Here is an 18,817-nt window from a genome sequence, read left to right as displayed (position 1 = left end):
TAAGACTTTGACATGCATTTTTGAGGCATTAAGTCTCCCAGTCAGCTATAGTCTTGGGCCTGTAAAAAATCACATTTTTTAATGTTGCCATTTTTAGAATGAGAATGTTCAAAGCAGCTCTTTAAGGTCCTTACTTAACAAATTAATTCATAATAAAGCTGACATACCTGGCCATCAAAATGCAGTTCAAATCAATGTTAGTCTTTGACAAAATTAGGCGAGTTATGAAATGAACTGGTGGTCAGGTTAGTTCTACAAGCCAGATATGGAACTATTATTTACACCGGGACTCTCTCCTAATCAGCTGCTTTAAAATTAAGTGACCTACCTAGCCGTCTGTGCTTGCTTCGTAATTAGTTGCAATGGAGGGAGGTGCCTCTAAAAAATAGTCCGTCTTAGTAGGGGGAGATGAATTCTTCAGTACAGATGGTGAATGGGAGGAAGTTTTAAGTGTGTCCTCTCCATTAACTTTCAAGGCTGTGTAAATAAATGGCTGTCCTAAGCGAGATACCATTAGATAGATGTCAGCTTCCTGGTGCTGACAGCAGAGAAGCTGCTGTGTCGGTGACCATGAGGTGTAAACTACTTGCTTCCTTCTCAGAGGACCTGCAGTGCTTTTGCTGCCTGTGCCCTTCCCAGACGCTGCTGGCAGTGAAGGGGACGTTCAGGGCCAGCTCTTAAGTGCCTTGTAAAAGGGAGTTTGCTTCCCTTAAAGTGAGAGGAAGAAGGCTGAAGCGAAGACTTTAAATTCCTTCTGCCTATCCACCTTCCAAACATGCCTTTGATGCTCCCTAAAGCATCATATAGCCAAGAGGGTAACACTGGCTATATTTATATCAGGTGACAGCAAGTATCTCAGACCTAGGAATTTGTGGGGTTTTCTTCCCTAACAAGGAAAGGGTGAAATGCGTCAAACTAACAACTGTCTTCATCCAATGTGCTGCTGAAAGAGGGAGCCAGTATCAAGATAAAACTGGCTGACTAGAAAAAAATTAACATATTTGCTCAGCAAACCCTCAGTCTGTGTGACTTCCTCGTGAGAGCTTAAAGAACAGAGGATGGTGTGTTTCCAGTTTCCATTTGAAAGCTGGGGAAAATTTCACTGTCTCCTAGAAGATACATGAACAAATGTTGCTTAGCTCAGGGAGCATCCTGCTTCTTGCCTATTTTTTTCCCCCCAGGGCTTTCACTTGGAAGTTCTATAGTGTGTATGTGTGATTCTTAGACAGATTTTTTTTCCAGATGTTTTTCTTGAAATAGGACTGCAGTATAATGGCAGGTAACTGTTTGGTCTGGCAGGCATATTGCTTCATCCTCCCTGTATATGGTGATGTCATTTTTTTCTGCCTCGTAATGACAGCTATAGCTCTATTATTATTAAATTGTATATTATTTAATCCTGCTTTTAATTCTTGCCATGCTTGAAGCCATTTTTTGATAGGTACCCGTAGTTCCTTTGGAGTTGTAACACGATACGTCACAAAATTAATTACAAATTGCGGATGTTTCTCCCTCTTCCTCCTTTCTCTGAAGGAAATCTTTTGATAATTTGTATTTTGTACGTGAAGATCTTGTTGACAGTCAAATAAAAAAGGTAATCCCTGTGGATTGGAACTCCTCCATCCCTGAGTTGCATCTGACTCTCACATTCAGGTTCATTATTCTAGTAAAATGTAGCTCTTGTGGGAAGTCAAGGATGCAAAGAGGGAGAAAGAGATGCCTCTAACAAGCAGCACTAGTCTCCCTGAAAGTTTTACACATAAACCCAAACTCATTTTAAGGCCTCCTTTAATTGGGCATTGTTGAAGGTGGCTTAGCTGTTACAGTTATGTTATTAAAACATTTTTTCAGAGTGTGTGGCTGTGGTCCAGTATGGACACACAGGTATGTCAGGGCAGTCCTGAAACAAGTCACTTGGGTGGTTTTTAGAGGTTGATGGCTTAGTTTGCACAGAGAAACCCAGTGCTAAGGTAGTACAGATCTGACTGGCAGGTACACTGTTGGCTCACCTGTGAATGGCTGTGGGTAGAAACATCTCTTAAATGGCACAGAGCTTCGGGTAAATGGGCTTCCCAGAACATAGTGACATCATCAGTGATGCGCATGCCTGCTATGCATGATGTCGGCTCAGATGCTGGACCCGACCTTTCCATTTGAGCAGCGATGCAGTTGCTTGGAATAACACGAGGTTGATCTCTGAGCTAGGCAGTTACCTTCTGGTCCTATACATCGCCTCCATTTTGAAGATAAGCTGGGATTTATTCCTCCTTAAGAACAGAGATCTCGGAGAGGCATCTGTGCCTGCCGCTGTTCCGGGGGATGTGCTGCGTCCTCTCGTCCCCTCGCTCAGGAGGACCTCTGATGGGAGAGCACCTGGCAGGGAGAGGCTGAATTACACACTGAACAGGTGGAGGAGGGCAAGCAAATGTGCATTTGGGCAGCTGATGACCAGATGGTCCTTCCTGTAAAACTATTTGTAGTGAAGTGTGGGTAATACCAGCCGTATCGCAGAGGCCTGCTGTGCTCCGTAAACCCTGTGCGAGGAGAAAAAATGGAATACTCTAAGCAGGATTCGCGCAGCAATTTGGTGCTTTGCAGGAAGCCAGAAAGCACAACAGTACAGGGATGCAAGGGAATAAAAAGTATTTCATCTCCCCATATTATTGAAAACAAGGGGGGAGAATGAGATGACCGGAGCGTTACGTTAGTGTGCTGTGTCACTACACCTCTCTGAGGTAACCCTCTGTCTGTGTATTACTAACCAGTTGTTACATATTGCAATATTTGTGTCTTAAAATGCCTCATTTTGTGTTTTCTGGCCCGCAGCCTCATATACTTTGGGGCTGAAGAGAAGAAGAATGTTTGGATTGTTGCCACCAGCGGCACCTTAGTTGTGCCGGGGCAGACGGGCACCCGAGCAGGGAGTGGTGGGTGCCCAGGAAGCGGTCACAACTATTCACCAAAGGAGTGCTGTGGAGCACCTCTGCTGCCGGCCCTGTGTGCACAGCGCTGAGCTCCACGAGCACTTTCAGCAGCGGGTGGGCTAACCTTTGCCAGCAGGCACTGGCTGCGGGCATGGAGGGAGGGGAGGCAGGAGTAGGTTTCCCCATCCAAACTGGCACCAGGATTTTCCCCGTCACAGTAGTGCATGTGTTTTTTCTTTCGGTTTATGGGAACAAAAAAGGGTTATGTCCTTTCAACCGATGGCAGAGCAGCATTAATGATGGTCTTGGCATTATTTTAGACCACAGTGGGACCAGAAAACATGACATTGGTTTGTTATCCCTCAGCAGAGGAAAGAACAATTGCTCCTGGTCTTTGGGAGAAAACTTGCTTCATCATCTGCTGATTGCTGGGAAAGAAATGGCAAGGTATGGAATGACATGATGAGTGGGGGTGGGGAAATTTGGCAAGAAACCCCTCTGACATTTTGGGCTTCCTGGTCTGTAGGAAATTCTCGTACAACCTAATTTGGGAATAGCAGCCCAAATTTCACTTTGTAGTCCACAGAACCCTTTCCATCTGCTCTACTTCAACAGCCAGACACATATTCATAAAACTTCAGAAGTGGTCTGGATGTCGTACTGTTCCTGGACACACAACAAACTTCTCCTAAGCCTGTATTTGTGTTGCTGGCCTTTTTTTTTTTTTTTTTTTTTTTTTTTTTTTTTTTTTTTTTAAGTTAGGCTGTCTCCAAGGAAGTTGCTGTATCAGAGCTAGTTTTAGCATGACTATGCTGCTTTGCTAGACTCAAGGACAAGAGGCCTGGATTTACCATGGATTCTAGGAAGAGTTCAGTGTACTGGAGACTGGCCACTGATGCCTTGGTAATTTGCTGACATTGATTGGCACGCAGGGGTTATTTTTACTTTGTACATGAGCAACAGAATGTACTACAGTGCATCACTGGTGGCATACATTAACAGCAAGTTCTGTGGGAAGCCAGTCAGCTTAGTTTCCTGTGAACAGTAAGAAATCATAGAATCATTTAGGTTGGAAAAGACCTTTAAGATCATCAAGTCCAACCATCAACTTAACACTGCCAAGTCTACCACTAAACCATGTCCCTAAGTGCCACATCTACACGTCTTTTAAATACCTCCAAGATTGGTGACTCAACCGCTTCCCTGGGCAGCCTGTTCCAATGCTCGACAACCCTTTCGGTGAAGAAATTTTTCCTAATATCCAACCTAAATCTCCCCATGTGCAAGTTGCCCTCTGAACTACCTCAGCCACCACATAGCTAGCAGTCTGGACTCATAGCATTTCCTGCTGAGTACTAGACCTCTGGTCTTCTCTGGCAAGACAAAATTTGTATGTTGTTCCTCTCCATGGAAGGAAATTATTTCAATAACAGCCTCCCACGCAGAGTAGAAACTGAAAAACTGTAACTGTTTCTAGAACATGAATATCTACATACATTTGCATATCCTTATTCACATATATATATATATATATACACCTAATACAGAAATGTTTGCAGATTTCATCCCTGTGTGGGAGGTTGGCGCTTCATGACACCATTTCACAATGCATCAAAACTTGATAGATAACAATTAAAATATTTTATGTCGTAAAACTACAGCTAATTGTTTCTTCTGGAGTTTGGTTAGTTTATAAATATTTTATATCATTTTGAAAACTGAAAAAGTTACAGGCAGATCAAGACTAGTGTAAAAAGCAAATGCTAATGTCTCATGTCTCATGTCCACTACAGAGAAGCTGTTAAGCAAATGCACATTTTTTGTGGTCATGAAAGAGGAATCCTGATGGGATGCACCAAACTGTAAAGGAACTGTTAGTACCTGCTGGAACTATACCCAAAATCCAGCTAGGCCAGCATGCTTCACCTGACAGAGGTACCACCCAGTGCTTTGGTAAAAGTCCCCTCATAGCGGGCACTGTGGAACAATGGTGGGACAATTTTCTGTTTCAGTCTTCCATTATCTCTTACCATGGTCTTACTGTTTAGCTTTTAAGCATATGTAGTTTTGCAGTACAGTTCTCTTTCAGGCCCCGTGTTTCTCAAGCACTCCTATGTCTTGTACACAAAATAAATTGGCAAGAGACAGAACTAATATACAAAGGTATAAATTAGCTTTGGAAACAATTTAAGGAGCATTTGATCAGCTTTTCCTCTGAAATTGTTTCTTACAGTTGATTTTTTAATGCTCTGATTAGTCAAGAGGACTTGTAGTGTTTCCTAAGTGGAAAAAAATAGTTAATAAAAAGATAAACATCATTAAAGAAAGTAATATAGAGAATAAATTTAAGATACTAGAGACCTGATGAACTGTAACATTTCTACTGACTTTAATGTATGTGAGACTGAATTCAATGTGTATAAAGATTTTTTTTTTTTCCTCTTTGCAGATACTCAGCTGAAGCCATGTTGGGTATTTCCCACTTGTAATAACAATGTCATTACGCTTTTAGAGTAATGGGAGAAGAAAATTTGAAATGCTGGCAGATGCAGTTATATTTCTCAGTGGAGAAATCTCTCTTGAGTATATCAGTCTTTTGCTTAGGTCTGTTTTCAAAATTTACACTCATAGGTGAATCCTTGCTTTTGCCTATTCATACGGCATTCAATCCTATTCATATATGTTATTTTTTACGACTTTTATTTCCACCTGAAATTCAAATAGGAACAGTGTCTAATTTCCATCATCTGTATCCCACCCTCTAATTGCATGTGCCAAAACAAGAGGTTGGAGGCCTACGTCATTCTTAGTTTCTCCCCAGGTATGCATAGTTTGCTGTATCCCTGACCTTAAAAACAATTCCTGGCCAAATATAGCCCATATTTCTTAGTCTTCTTATCCAGCTGAGGCTTGTGCAGACTCTGTGCCTCGTGGTGTTTGCTCTTCTACTTGTAGGCTGTATTGCTCTTCTGCAACGGTCACAGAACTGGCACAAAATGCTTCCTTTGCATCATCAGTAAACAATGGGAAGAATTTGGAAAATACGTAGAGCCTAATACTCGGTAATTAACATTCTCTCAGTTTATGGTCAACAGTGTTCAGAGGGCTGTGTCATATGAACTAAACCACGTCAGTCGTAGCTGAAGTGTGTTTAAGAACAAGAAAAACAAGGAAGAGTGCATGAACAATGAAGACTGTGTATGAATGGATATATTATAGTTGGCTGATGGTGGGGAATGCCAGCTACTGCATGGAGTAAGGAATCAGGGTCTGCAGAGGACAACAGAAATTAAAAATTTCTTCGGAAATATGCTTGTACATATACCCCTTACATACTTCTTGAGTAAGAATCAACTCAAATGCGATATATTCACATAGTTTACCTCTCTAACAAAGTGTACAGGTATTGATACTCTTGGACACCAATCTGAGATATTTTTGAAGGCAAAGAAACGTGGATACTGTGTGCAGCCTGAGAAAGCATCAGAGCAAAGACTAAGTGCTGAGGTCCCATTCTGCTCTCCAGGCTGCTGACACTGTTGCTGTGGGTTCATTGTTACATTAACATGTGTCTGTCCTCTCCCTCAATGAAGAAATAGGTATCAGCAGAATTTTGGAGAAATTATTGATCTAAACCCTTACAGTAAGAAGGATTATTTTCATTGCACCTACAAGACAATGCAAGCTGAAATACACGAAGAGAATCAATGAGGAACACAAGCATCCGAGCCAGGACGACACATAACATCAACAGTTTTCACAACTGGAGACATCTGAACAAAATCTGAGATAACACCATTCAGCCAGGCGAAGATCAACCTGTTTGTGAAGGAGTCCGTTTCTCAGACTCCCTAGCAGTCAATATCTGCAGGCTATTTCATACAGCATGGGGGCACATGTCAGAAAAAGCTACATAACTGGGCTCCGCTGGAGGCCATGCAGGAGAAGAGAGAAACAGGAGAAGACTGATAAGCTGCATCTATCAGTTAGAGTGCGGTGAAAACAAACACACACTGTCCTCAGGCAAGTGACCTCTTGGCAACATCAGCTAAACCCCTGATTTTAACACACTAAACCACGCGTGTCACGTTCAGTCTCTCTTACAGTGTGTGGATGTGGATACTTTGTCAGTTCTTGCGCGTCTTCCTCAGAAGAAGTATGTCTGCGTGTGACCGGAATAAAACTTCTTCTCAGAAGGAGCAATCTCATCCGTGCTTGTGCAACACCTTAGGCTCTTTTAACCACTTTAAAGCAGTTCTTTCCTGTAGCACTCAATACTTTTTCTCAGTTTTTACCCTTCCTGGAGATCTCTTTTTTTGTCAGGGTTTCATTAACATTAAAATCAGGTTAGCTGAAGGAAGAGAAATCCCATTTCTTCTTAATTTCAATTTACTATCAAGTTCTTCATTTTTCTAATAACAGCCAATATTTTTTCATAGTGTTTATGCTAAAAGTACAATTTAAACAAATTGCATCTATGGAAGTTGTTTATCTTTGAAATTTTAAAGCAAAACAGTAGGACTCCTCACATCAATCATTCACTAATAACAAAGCTTCACATTCTACCAACCATGCAGATTACATCTGATATATTTTTCAATGTTTTCCTTCATCCACATTTGAATTAATAAAAGTAAAAATACTTTAAAAAAAATTTGTTCTCTATTTTTAGTTTACTAAAGAGGGGCTTTTCCACAGCAGAAAATACGACCTTTTGGTTCTGACCACAGATGAAAGAAGGTAGCTTTAGGACTAAAACAGAAGGCACCTCCATATATGTAAGTCCCACAGCTAAAGCAAGGCATATAGAGCACCCAGTGCATGCATTTTCAAGCCCAGCTGGTACGCACCAGCTGGGCACCTCTCAGCTGGAGACCAGCTCTGCAGGCTCTGCAGTCTTCACCCTGGTTTTATGAGCAGCAAGAACTTCCCAAACTTCATGAAATACTGCTGGCTGCAAACTGGCTTTAGCTGTAGCTTAGGGTCCTGCAGCCGCCTCCCAGATATTTACCTCAGTCTTGGGGACTCGCAAAGCCTCTTGCCGTAGATCTCCTGCTTGAGCTGGCCAAACTGTCCATGCATCATCAGGCAGTAGTAGCATTTTTCTATCATCTGCTATTTCTCATATTGATGGCTCTTGTAGTATTTCTCACAGACAAAGTACTCTGGAAATACGCATCAGGCTGTTTTATAATGCCCCCACACTGGTTTGTGAATTAGGTACATTAAGAGTACTAGTCTAGATACAGAATCTAAGACACATGGGGTATTTTAGTCTCAACCAGAAATGGGGTCAGATGTGGGAAAACCTGCTTACCTTCCAATTCTGCTCCCCCGATGTATCTTCTTGGGAGCTGCGATACCAGGATGAGTCATGCCAGAAACTCTCCTGTATCTGAGACAGCTTGATGCTGTAAAGGGTCAACAAGGTGAGATAGCTGCTCTCCAGTGCAGGAAGCAACTGTTTCCTTGAACCTCAAAATCCATGCCATCTTCTAAAAATAAATACAAAGCAGATAGATATTTCAGGAAGAACAAATGAGCACAAGGCAAACACCTTCACCTTGATCCAAGCTCCGGGGATGCAGGACTTGATAATAAAATGTTCTTTAGCAGCACTTCACTGCTATAAATCTGATATCACTTTAAAAAGGAGGCCAGTACCTTATCTTCATCTTATAGATGGGGAAACTAAGCCCTTGGAGGTGGAACGACTTAGTCAAAACCAGACTTGGGTCTGCCTGTATTGGATTAGACCCATTTCATCCAGACAAAAATGCTACCTCTACCACCAGACACAGCACAGGAAAGTACAAGAAAACCCACATTACAGGTGTTGACACATCTGCCTGTGTGGTGCAGAAGTGAGGCTGATGCAACTGGGTAGTTAGATCTTCAGTCCAAAAAAAGCCGGCGGAAATTATTTTTTCTTTCCTTTTATACAATACAAGTAGGTTATGGAAATGCGTGCTACAAAAAAGACGAAAAAGCTCAGAATTGTAGTTTTAAATGATGCCATCAATGTCATGCAAACTACCCTGAAATTAGAGAGCCACTTAAAAAGCTTAGTTAATCTGTCATGTCTCTGAATGCTGCAACTCGAAGGACATGAAACCTTGTCTTTAACTATTGAAATGCAAAGAGGGAAAGTCACAGAGAAAATAAGGAACTTGTATAACACTGACATGGATAAATTTCAATACTGGTGTGACACCCAGGGAAATTTTCTCCTTGGTTATCTGAGGCGCAGGCAGGGAGATTCAGCTGAAACCAGAGGAAGCTGTGAATTGCTTGCAGTGTTTTGACTTACAGGGGACTTCAGAATCATCAGGGAGACAGAAAAACCCACTGCTGATCTTGAGAGATTTCATGGAAAACAGACACAAACTAGAAATGAAACTAAATATTTATTAACATCCAAGTCTAATCAAACTAAAAAACACCCTCTCCCATGGAAATAGCAGAGGAAGACACCAGTCCAACACCCTTCCCTCGGATGCAATTTTAATCCATGTTTATTTTGCATTTTTCAATTGGTTAAAAGTCATACTATCATCATAAGTCTTCCTTGAGTGAGTTGAAGGGGTTCAGCAGTCCATCTTAGCACTCCAATTAGGATTTCTACTGAATAGTGTGTCAAAAGGATGACATTTTACGTAGCTGCATGATTATCAGAATTTAAGAACTGTTGTAGTTAGGTAAGATTTGTTAGAACTATAAATTGAGCTGGCCAAACTGTCCATGTGTCATCAGGCAGTAGTAGCATTTTTCTATCATCTGCTATTTGACACCACTTAAAAGTACATGACGATTTTATTTTAATCTTAACTATTGTTAATTCACTTATTAAGAGCCTTCTGCTAAGGCTGCCCACTTGTACTTCATAATAAAGAGAACACCAAAAGTCTTCTCTGGCATTAAAAAGCTGTCATGGACACGAATGCTTTACATGTAGATATTCAAGACAATTCCTATCAGACTATATGATAGTAAGAATACATAGAAATAATGGCTGACCTTGGGTGTGTCATTTAAACTGAAGATTCAGAGATGATCTCACATCATCAGAGTTGTAAGGACAACATTGCTCATTACAAATTATCCTTTAGAGAGCAAGTGATTACGTCCTGCCTAGCACTAGACTATTATTAAATGTGCTGTATTAACACAACAGCATTTAAATAGAGCTCTGAGTCCAAAATTATCCTGACAAGTGTTACACTGGACACCTGATTTCAATAATCTGCATGTTCCAGGTCATTCCTGCAACTGGTCCAATTAAGAAAGGCCCCTTCTGCACAGCATCCAAGAACGTGAGCAGGGTCTAGCAAGGTACTAAAGCTATTTGTATGAAGCAGCAGTGGTTACAGCATGACTTAAAAGTTTTTCTTGCCTTTCCTGCAATAGGAAAGGTACTTAGCACTCCATACTGTGGGCTCTGGCCTGCGCTTGCTGAGGAATAGAAACCATCAGTTCTATTGCTCCATGCACTTACTCCTGTCTTCACAGAATCAAGTATGGAAATTTAAAAAAAAAGCAGTGCTTGTTAAATAATGATCTTCTTTAGTAGACTCAACATGACATATAAGATACACTTACATCTACTTTTTTTTTTTTTTTTAGCCTAGAATCTCTCTGCTTTCTTTTTTATTCATTATTTTATAGTACTCGGTAACATGCTTCATATTTTTCAGGAGACAAATCCCTCCCTCAAAGACTTGCAGCGCATACTGGAACTCTGCATGGGAGTAAAGCCTGAAAATAGACCATCCTTCTGCACTTGAAAGGCCCTAGAATAATCTGACAGACAAGTGACATTAAAGAACACAAAATGAAGATTCAGAAGAAAGAAATGAGTTATGGAAAGTAGATCTTGATCTTGCAGTCAAACAAATGGACATTGTGTAGATTGTTTTTAGAAATGAGACATAGGATTTGTCTTGGAGTCTCTAACAGTCTTTTTTATTACTACAAACTGTTTTTAAATCTGTGCTGTGATTTTTATATGATTAATCTTTTCCTTTTTCATCTCTGTAACTTCTGCACCCATTAACTAGCTGGACTTTTTGTTCTATAACCTTCTCCTTTTACTTCCTAAGTAAAAAGATTGTTTCATATTCAGTAAATTAAACACATGGCTTTCAACGTACGTCTCAGGACAGTACACTTTTCTTCAAGAAAAAGAAATACGGTTTCCAGATAAAACATCAGAATGAAATAAACACAGAAACAATGTGCCTTTGGGGAGTACGAAAACACTCCAGGGCTGATTATATTTGCCAGAATGTTGAACATGGACTCATCATATTGATTAAGTCTGTCATAACAGCAAATCATTAAGCCATAAAAGAGAAAATTCAATATACTTTCTAGAGTGAGAAGTCTATTTTTAAATAATCAAAATAATATTGCTTTTAGAAAATCCCCGTTGCTTTACTGTACTAGTATTTTGAGCAGGACTTTGATGTCAAAGATGCTATAGTAATAAAAGCACAGACACTGCAATGTTAATTTTTCTTTTTTTATTACATGACATACCTATCTGGGCCCGTGTCAGTAAAGACAAACATGCCAGGTCAGGCGTAACCAGTGCCATACAGCACAACAGGGGAAGGAAACAGCTGAGGGGCAAAGGACCAACATAGATTCTGTACAGAGAGAAAAACACTTGTTGAAAAGCAATGCAGTTACAAGGGGGTTTCCACAAAAACTTCCCTATTCTGTGAAAACCTGATCTAGAGGGAATTCCAGAGTCAGCCTAAAGCGAGGCAGGAAAAAGATGAAGCAAGCTAGCGAGCTGGAGGGAATCCCAGACAGTGAGATGCTTGTCCAGAGAGATCCTGTTCTCTTGCACACACTGCGTGGGGCCATGCAGCTCTTCAAGAACTGCAAATTCTTGGGGTCAGAGCTCATATTCTCCTGACATCCCACTTCCTGTGCAGTATGACTGCAAGTTTTGTACACAAAACAAGGAAAACATCACAGCAACCATCACTGATTTCATGCTTCAGGAGGCAGCCACCTAGAAGATTTTTTTAGCTGCCAGATGTAGCCACTGCCCTGTGAACATATCCAAGTATGTTTCTCCTCAGGTGATTGATCACAGAGGGGCTGAAGGAAGAGATTTTTTTTTTTTTTCTTTTTAACAGCAAATCACTTTGCTCATTTCTTGAGTATCCAGTGGCTGAGGAGAAACATGTTCTCCTGCAGATATGAGCTCAGCTTGTGAGTGCTATGGACATTCTTTTATTGATAAAAGACTCACTGCTCACTAAAAATATCCAGCTTTTGAAGTAGAAATGATCCTTCTTCAGCATCTCAGGACTTCAGAGAAACTCAGAAGCCAGTATGATTTGCTATGACCCCACCCCCTCAGTCTCCCCTAGTATGAAATTATCTTGAAGGAGAAAAAATAAAATCAAAGTGTTTAAAACGTTTCTCCTCAACATTTCCACCTCTCTGAGGAAGATTCTACTAAGACAAAAATAGGTAGCATTGGTAGGACCACTGCAGACTTTCAAACAGGCAAGATCTAACATGCAATTATTAGTTGCTCCTTACCATAAGGGGCATTGAAAAGATACACACTGATTTATTTACACTAGTATTTAAACAGAACTCCAGAAAAGAGAAGGAAAACCATACTGTTACAGAGGAAAAACCATCTCAAAAGCTATGTATATATAAATTCTCTTCTGTCTGCAACAGTCCAAAGCTTGCAGTTCATCAGCTAGTCTTTAACCTGCACTCTCTGTAAGTTCATGATTTCATTGGGGTGAAAAAATGGGCTAAATGAATCACAGTTCCATTGTTGAAGAGCTAAAATTAAGATTTGTTCCACGTGAAGCCAAGATCAAAAACTGTCCTAGCTTTAGTGTCTATCCTGTCGTTTACCCAGTCAACAAAACTAAGCTTCAAAGACTACCTTTTGCACAGTAGCACATGAAACAGTAATAATGATGGAGCTCAGCTGTCCCTTGTTGTATTTTCTTTCCATATTTCTCCCTAATCTTTCAAATTTATGATTTTGCAACTGATTTTACATCTGATTATTGCTCCTCTTCTTGGCTAGATATCAAGGACTACCGATACCTAAGGCTGGTATTCTTATCCTCAAAGCCTGAGTAAGCCAAATGCATGACTCACAAAGTTCCATCTAACAGTCTCTCTTCAAAAAGCCCAATCTTAGAATGAGATAAATTGAAATGAAAAGATTCAGGCTGAAACATACACATAGCCTTAAATAGCTGAAAATACGCCGTGAGCTTGGAAAGTGCAAAGCATTTAATTTTTAAGATCTCTTCCATGCTTCCATTGGAACCATATGGAGCTTCCATTTCCTTATATTCTACACCTACACTATCCTACACTATAATCCACACTAGAATATAGTGGCCAAATACATGCAGTAGTTTAAAACATAATTGTATATATGCATATTATCTCTACAGTATGGTATTTTTTTTCTGAGCTTACACAATTATGACTGACAGCAAAGCTCATTGAAATGTATTTAGTCATTTGCATCCATTGGTTTAATTTATAGTCACCTCCCAGGTGCTAATTTGTATTTACAATTACAATGCAGATTTACTAATAACTCTCAAGAAAACAAGATTGTTGGTGAAGCATCATCATGTGCTGGGATGTCACTAGATGATGCCACTTCATAAAAGATGGAGATCCCTTTCTAGTTTCAAGAATTTCTGTCTTAATTTTCAGGAGTGCAAACACACTGCAATCTTTCGATTTCAGTGTATTTCAAATGCTCAGCACCTCTAGAAATTAGACTGCATTATCTGGCATGTCACAGTGTCAATAATTCATTGAATACCAGGTGCTCGGTCTCTGCATAGAAGTAAAGGAAGAACCAAGAAACTGGAAGAAAAATTTAATACCTCTAATATCTCTCCAGTCAAGCTGCTGTACAGAAACTAGAAGTCATTGAAAACGCAGCCTCGCCTATAAATCTTGCTCCTTTTATACTTTTTAACCATCTCGGCGCTGACACTGTAACTGTTTGCTTCACTGGCCAGGCAGTTAAGTGCTCAAACTGTAAGAATACATGACTCATGCCACTCCTGGAGCAAGCCCACGATGGTTATCAATCAGATTTCCAATTGCAGTGACCCTACAAGGCTGTCAAAGATAAAATACCCATTTTGGGGATGATGAGGTAAAATCTTGTTACTCCTATGTATCGTAGTATTTTCAACTATGGTTTAGACAGTCTTGTCCCTAACAACTTTTGCATCACATAAGGATTCTTTTTATAGTATCAATACATTCTGTCCTGTATAGTTTAAGTTTTGTAAAGCATAAATTAATGTATTACGTTCAAATATACACATAGTTTGTATATTAACATTAAAAAGGTTTATCAAAGCAGAATTAAAATTGAGCTTTGAAAACTAAACTTTCTGATTTGCAAAGGCTGGGGCTTGTTTTTTTTTTGTAAAAATATTGTGGTTTTTAACACTTTGTTGAATTTGTTTGTGAGGCTGGATTCTTCTTTTTAAGCAAAGAATAAAAATATGAGGAAACCTTTGGTATAGTTTTAGATTCCCTGATACAGATGCTTTTTCCTGTAATGTCAAGTTACTATAGCTTCCTCTCTTTTTTTTGATGGAAGATATCAGAACTAGAGCTGGGCAGGAATTTTCCTACACAAAGTACATTGCTGAAAAATTCTCATTAATTAAAAACAACACTGAGAATTAATTTCTTAAATGTCTAACTTTTGTACGCTCAGGTAAGAGGCGGTCACCCTTTCTACCCTTTAGAGTCAATGAGGAGACACAAACGATCCAGAAAGTGATTCGCCTCCTTCTAACACCGGCCCTTCCAGATGGTAATTGAGCTCACCCCAGTCAGTCAGACACCTGTCTGAGAACAAGACAAACCACCTCCAGGAATGTCTGTTTCCCTCCACCGGCTATCAAGGGTAGACAGGGTGACTGGCTCAGAGCTCAAGATTTTCTTAAGTCTGTGATAGAAATTCCATCTAAAGCGTTAGCTGAAATACAGTGGTTAAGGCTAACTTTTCAGGTTCTGCCGTTCTCTGCCAGCCAAGGACTGCAGGTACCATGTTATCTGACCCACGGGCTGCCCAGACTCCACGGCCTGGAGAGCCAATTCGAAGAGTTGAGTTTCAGGAACATTACTGAAACGTCCATTTCCCAGGAAGTTTTATACATATATATTTATTTATTTGTTTGTTTGTTTGTTTGTTTTCTTAAGAGCATGAAAACATCTGAAGCACCAAGGTTTCTTGTGAATCAGAAATTCTCAAACACAACAACTCTAACTGGAACCCTGTTTATTTCTGGACTTCGATATTTGAGGATGAGGCGTTAGAAAAACACAGCTATTTTAACACCTGGTTTCAATCCAGTTAATAACTTTGCACCTGATACATTCTCCCCCATTAAGTCAAATTTATGCTAATACTGTCCTGATTAGCAAATACTATTTAAAGCTGGTTTATGGGATGATTTCTGAATAAGGTAGGTGTCTAGTTGCAGCAAATTTCAGCCAGGAAGATTATATTTAGCAAATTTCAGCTATCAGATTGTAAGACAACATGAACTTCACAAATTATCTATAGGTATCCCTGCAAAACAGTGGAATAGCCTACAGGATGACAAGTAGTGACAGCTACGAAGAAGTCTTTTTCACGTTGGGTAAATCTGTGCTTTTACTGAACACAACACATCTCTAGTATTGGAAACTGCAGAACTCCCGTATTTAAGTTACTTTATGGAAAATTCAGTTAGCCACATGAATCTCACTCGATTCCAAAGATACAGGTCTTGAAACACAAGAGTATGTAGTTAAACAATTCCAAAACTGGACTGTATAGGCTCTCTCTGCAGGGCTTAATGAAAGGTGAAGCAAAGGGCACCAAGCTGACAGGCTCAGCACGACAACTGTGTATCTTCTCCTTCTGAAGGAGCCTTAGGTGGTGACATCTCTGGCCTCTCTGCACTGTATTTCACGGCATGGTGTGGGCAGACCTTAACCCATTCTATAAATCACACTGTATCCTGAAAGACATCTTTTTTTTTTTCTCCCTCTGAAAAATGCTTCAGGCAATAACTTCTCAACTACAACACTATTTCTCTTTAGGATCTAGAAAAAGCAGCAAAGGCACAGAAAGGATACATTTTTGTCTTCCTTAGATGCATTTGAGTTCTCAGGGAAATACCTAATAATGCATTTATAGCATGCTGTTTTCAAAGCATTATCTATTAAAATATTAATAAGCTACTCATCTCAGCCCTATAGTGAAGCAGGTGATTTCATATTTCTACTACTTTACAGAAGCATGGATAAGTACTTTGAAGGAAAGGATAATTTTCAGAGCTGAACAGAAGCAGCACATCATGCTCGAAAGCTAGAAGAGGATATCCCATATCAATCCACCAAGCACGCGCACAAAGCGGGAGTTAGACCCAGGAAATACGCAATCAGGACATCTAGTTTTAAGGCACTAAGGGCCAAAGCACACACCAAACAATACACTTACTCTGCACTTGCGTAGGTTTTTTCAAGCACAGGAACTGGATCAATAGCCACTTTTCATGGCAAGTATCACTGTATTAATTTTAGAATCAGAGAAACTGATGCACATTAAATTAAACCAATTGCTCAAAGCTATTTGATACCTTCTGGCAATATGGTAGAGAGTTTCAGACTACATGTAATTTACACATCAAGTCTGTCACAACATGCAAAAGCAACGACTATTTTCTTCTAAAATGGCAGTGCTGCTGCTTATCTAGTGTATGAGGGGCAAGTTCACCTACTTTTCTCTCTCAGGGAATTCCTACCCACAGCTCTTGCCTTTCTGAAAAGCATTGTGTTCCTTAGAGCCCTGGGATGATGGCAAGGAGTAGAGGTATTTGCTGCTCTTCTAGCTGAAGCTAGTTTTCTCTACAAAAGATCCAATAATTAAAACCACTTTGGGCTAGAAAAGGAAAACAATTGTATGCTTGTAGGTAAAGTATTCAGCTAGAAGTCAGTCCTGTTTAATGTCATGTTTAAGCAGCCAGGACTTCTGTGCCCCAATAATTGAGTCCCTAGCCAAGTATGGCTAATATCAGTCGACATTAACATTTGTTTTACACTCCTTCTGGTGCAGTAAGTCTTTGGAATTAGGCACAGCGGTCAGGCAGCTGCAGCTCAACTTTGTTATGCCACTCTGTATTTTTAGTTTTAACCCTTAATGCCCACCTCCAAGTAGGATGCTAAGCCATCTCTTGGAATTATGTATCAATACCACATCCTCATTTTGCAACCTCATACCCAATAACTCACTGGCCAGGACACTCTCAGCCTATGGGCAGACCTTAACTCCCTACTTCCTTTGAGGGAGATCTAAACACATTCTCCCATGTTAGATGCTAGATTAACTACTAATTAACTTGATGTGCAGTATTCTCAGTTCTTTCCATTATAACTCTTCCAAACTTAGGGGATAATTGGTTCACCATTGGATCTGAGAAAAAGAAAGATATAAAGAATGATTCAGTAATTTAATGGCTGAGAGCAAAAAGACCTGAATTTCCATCTGCCTCGCTTAAGTATTTTATAGGCTATATATAGGCTTCAGCTCTTTCCAGAAGGGTTGGATTAGAGGGAAAAAAACCAAAGCAAGCTGGAATTGAGCTGACATAAAAGATGTTATTGGTGAACAGACTGAAAAGAGTACTCGGCAGAAGTAAAAGGACATAATACAAAATGGAGAAAGGGGAGACTAGAGACACGGTACTTAAGAGGGCGAAAGTGTAGAGGTGCGCAGCCTTGGCCGCAGAAAATCAGCCTGGGCTACGCCTTCGGCCGGTACTTTGGGTCCAACTCACAGAGCAGCCCCGGGATCCAACGCCGCCTTCCTCAGAGCCTCACACCACCTCAGCGGGGGTGAAAAAGCCCCGGTCTCCTTATTGCAAGGTCTCTGCTGCCCATAATGGTTTTTACAGACGGAAACACGTACTCTCGCAGAAAGTTCAGAGGACAAATTAATGCTATGGCAGTGCCCATTCAATCAAGAGGCTCTAACAGCTTTTTTTTTCTCTCCCCAGCACTGGTGTGGGGAAGGAGACGCCTGCCCCAAGGACTACCTCATACCACCGACACTGGCCGATCGCTTGGCTGTGCGTTTTGGGGTATTTACCACCTGCGGGTTCCCACCTGGAGAGGGACGGACTACCGCTACCTCGTAGTCCAAGGGTAAAACAATTGCTTTAAACAGCAGGAGGTACAGATCCACCTTCCCACAGACGCAGCCTAAGCTGACCACACCGAGGAGCCCGACCCAGGCAGGTCTTCCCGCCTGGCGTTCCCCAGCGGGGTGAGGCGAAGACGGGCGGGTTTAGGTCCGGAGGGCAGCGGCGCCGGCCCTCACGGCGAGTCCCGGGACTACGAGAGAGGCCCCGGCTCCCCAACCGCCGCGTACGGCACAAGAGCGGGAACAACACGGCCGCCTCACAGCCCAGCCCCGGCCGCCAGCCGCGAGGCAAAACGCGGCGCCCCGTCCCTCAGGCCTCCCTCAGGCCTCCCTCGGGGCGGGGCCGCGCCGCCCCGCCCCGCCCCGCACAGGTGCTACCTGGAGGGCGGGGTCACCCGCCGGCGGACGGATATCAGTTTCTCTCGCGAGGTGGCCCTTCCTTCCAGGTTAATCCCTCTGTGCCGCTTCCAAAGCCGAGCCAGGGCGGAGCGGCGCCTCGCCTCCGCTATTCCTCTTGGGAAAACCCCGCGAGGAAGGGCGGCGCGTCGGCGCGGCGTTAGGACCCGGCGGACTATTTTTTTCACCCCCCCCCCCCCCCTTTCTTCGGCGAGAGGGGGCACGAGCGAGTCAGTCAGTCAGTCAGTCAGTCAGTGAGCTGAGCGGG

The 18,817-nt window shown here is 41.4% G+C and overlaps 1 protein-coding gene and 1 long non-coding RNA gene across 3 annotated transcripts in view; one reads left to right on the top strand and one right to left on the bottom strand.

Annotated features, from left to right (window-relative positions):
- Positions 1-11,429, top strand: part of FAM135A (family with sequence similarity 135 member A) — a 115,796-nt gene extending 104,367 nt beyond the window's left edge. The window contains exons 25-26 of one of the 2 annotated variants that reach the window (XM_041119687.1): positions 3,245-3,371; positions 10,619-11,429. The gene's annotated coding sequence lies outside the window, so the exon portion shown is untranslated. The remainder of the gene's footprint in view (positions 1-3,244; positions 3,372-10,618) is intronic. The other variant, XM_041119681.1, reaches the window with a different exon arrangement.
- On the bottom strand, positions 1,772-18,714 carry LOC115353506. The gene is made up of 3 exons (XR_003927594.1): positions 18,532-18,714; positions 8,242-8,419; positions 1,772-2,534 (listed from the first exon to the last, which is right to left on the bottom strand). It is a non-coding gene; the product is annotated as an uncharacterized LOC115353506 (long non-coding RNA).
- Between the last annotated feature and the right edge of the window lie 103 nt (positions 18,715-18,817).

Source organism: Aquila chrysaetos, chromosome 2 (genome assembly GCF_900496995.4).
Source record: "Aquila chrysaetos chrysaetos chromosome 2, bAquChr1.4, whole genome shotgun sequence".
Taxonomy (NCBI): Eukaryota; Metazoa; Chordata; class Aves; order Accipitriformes; family Accipitridae; genus Aquila; species Aquila chrysaetos.
This window is presented reverse-complemented; position numbering and strand designations above follow the sequence as displayed.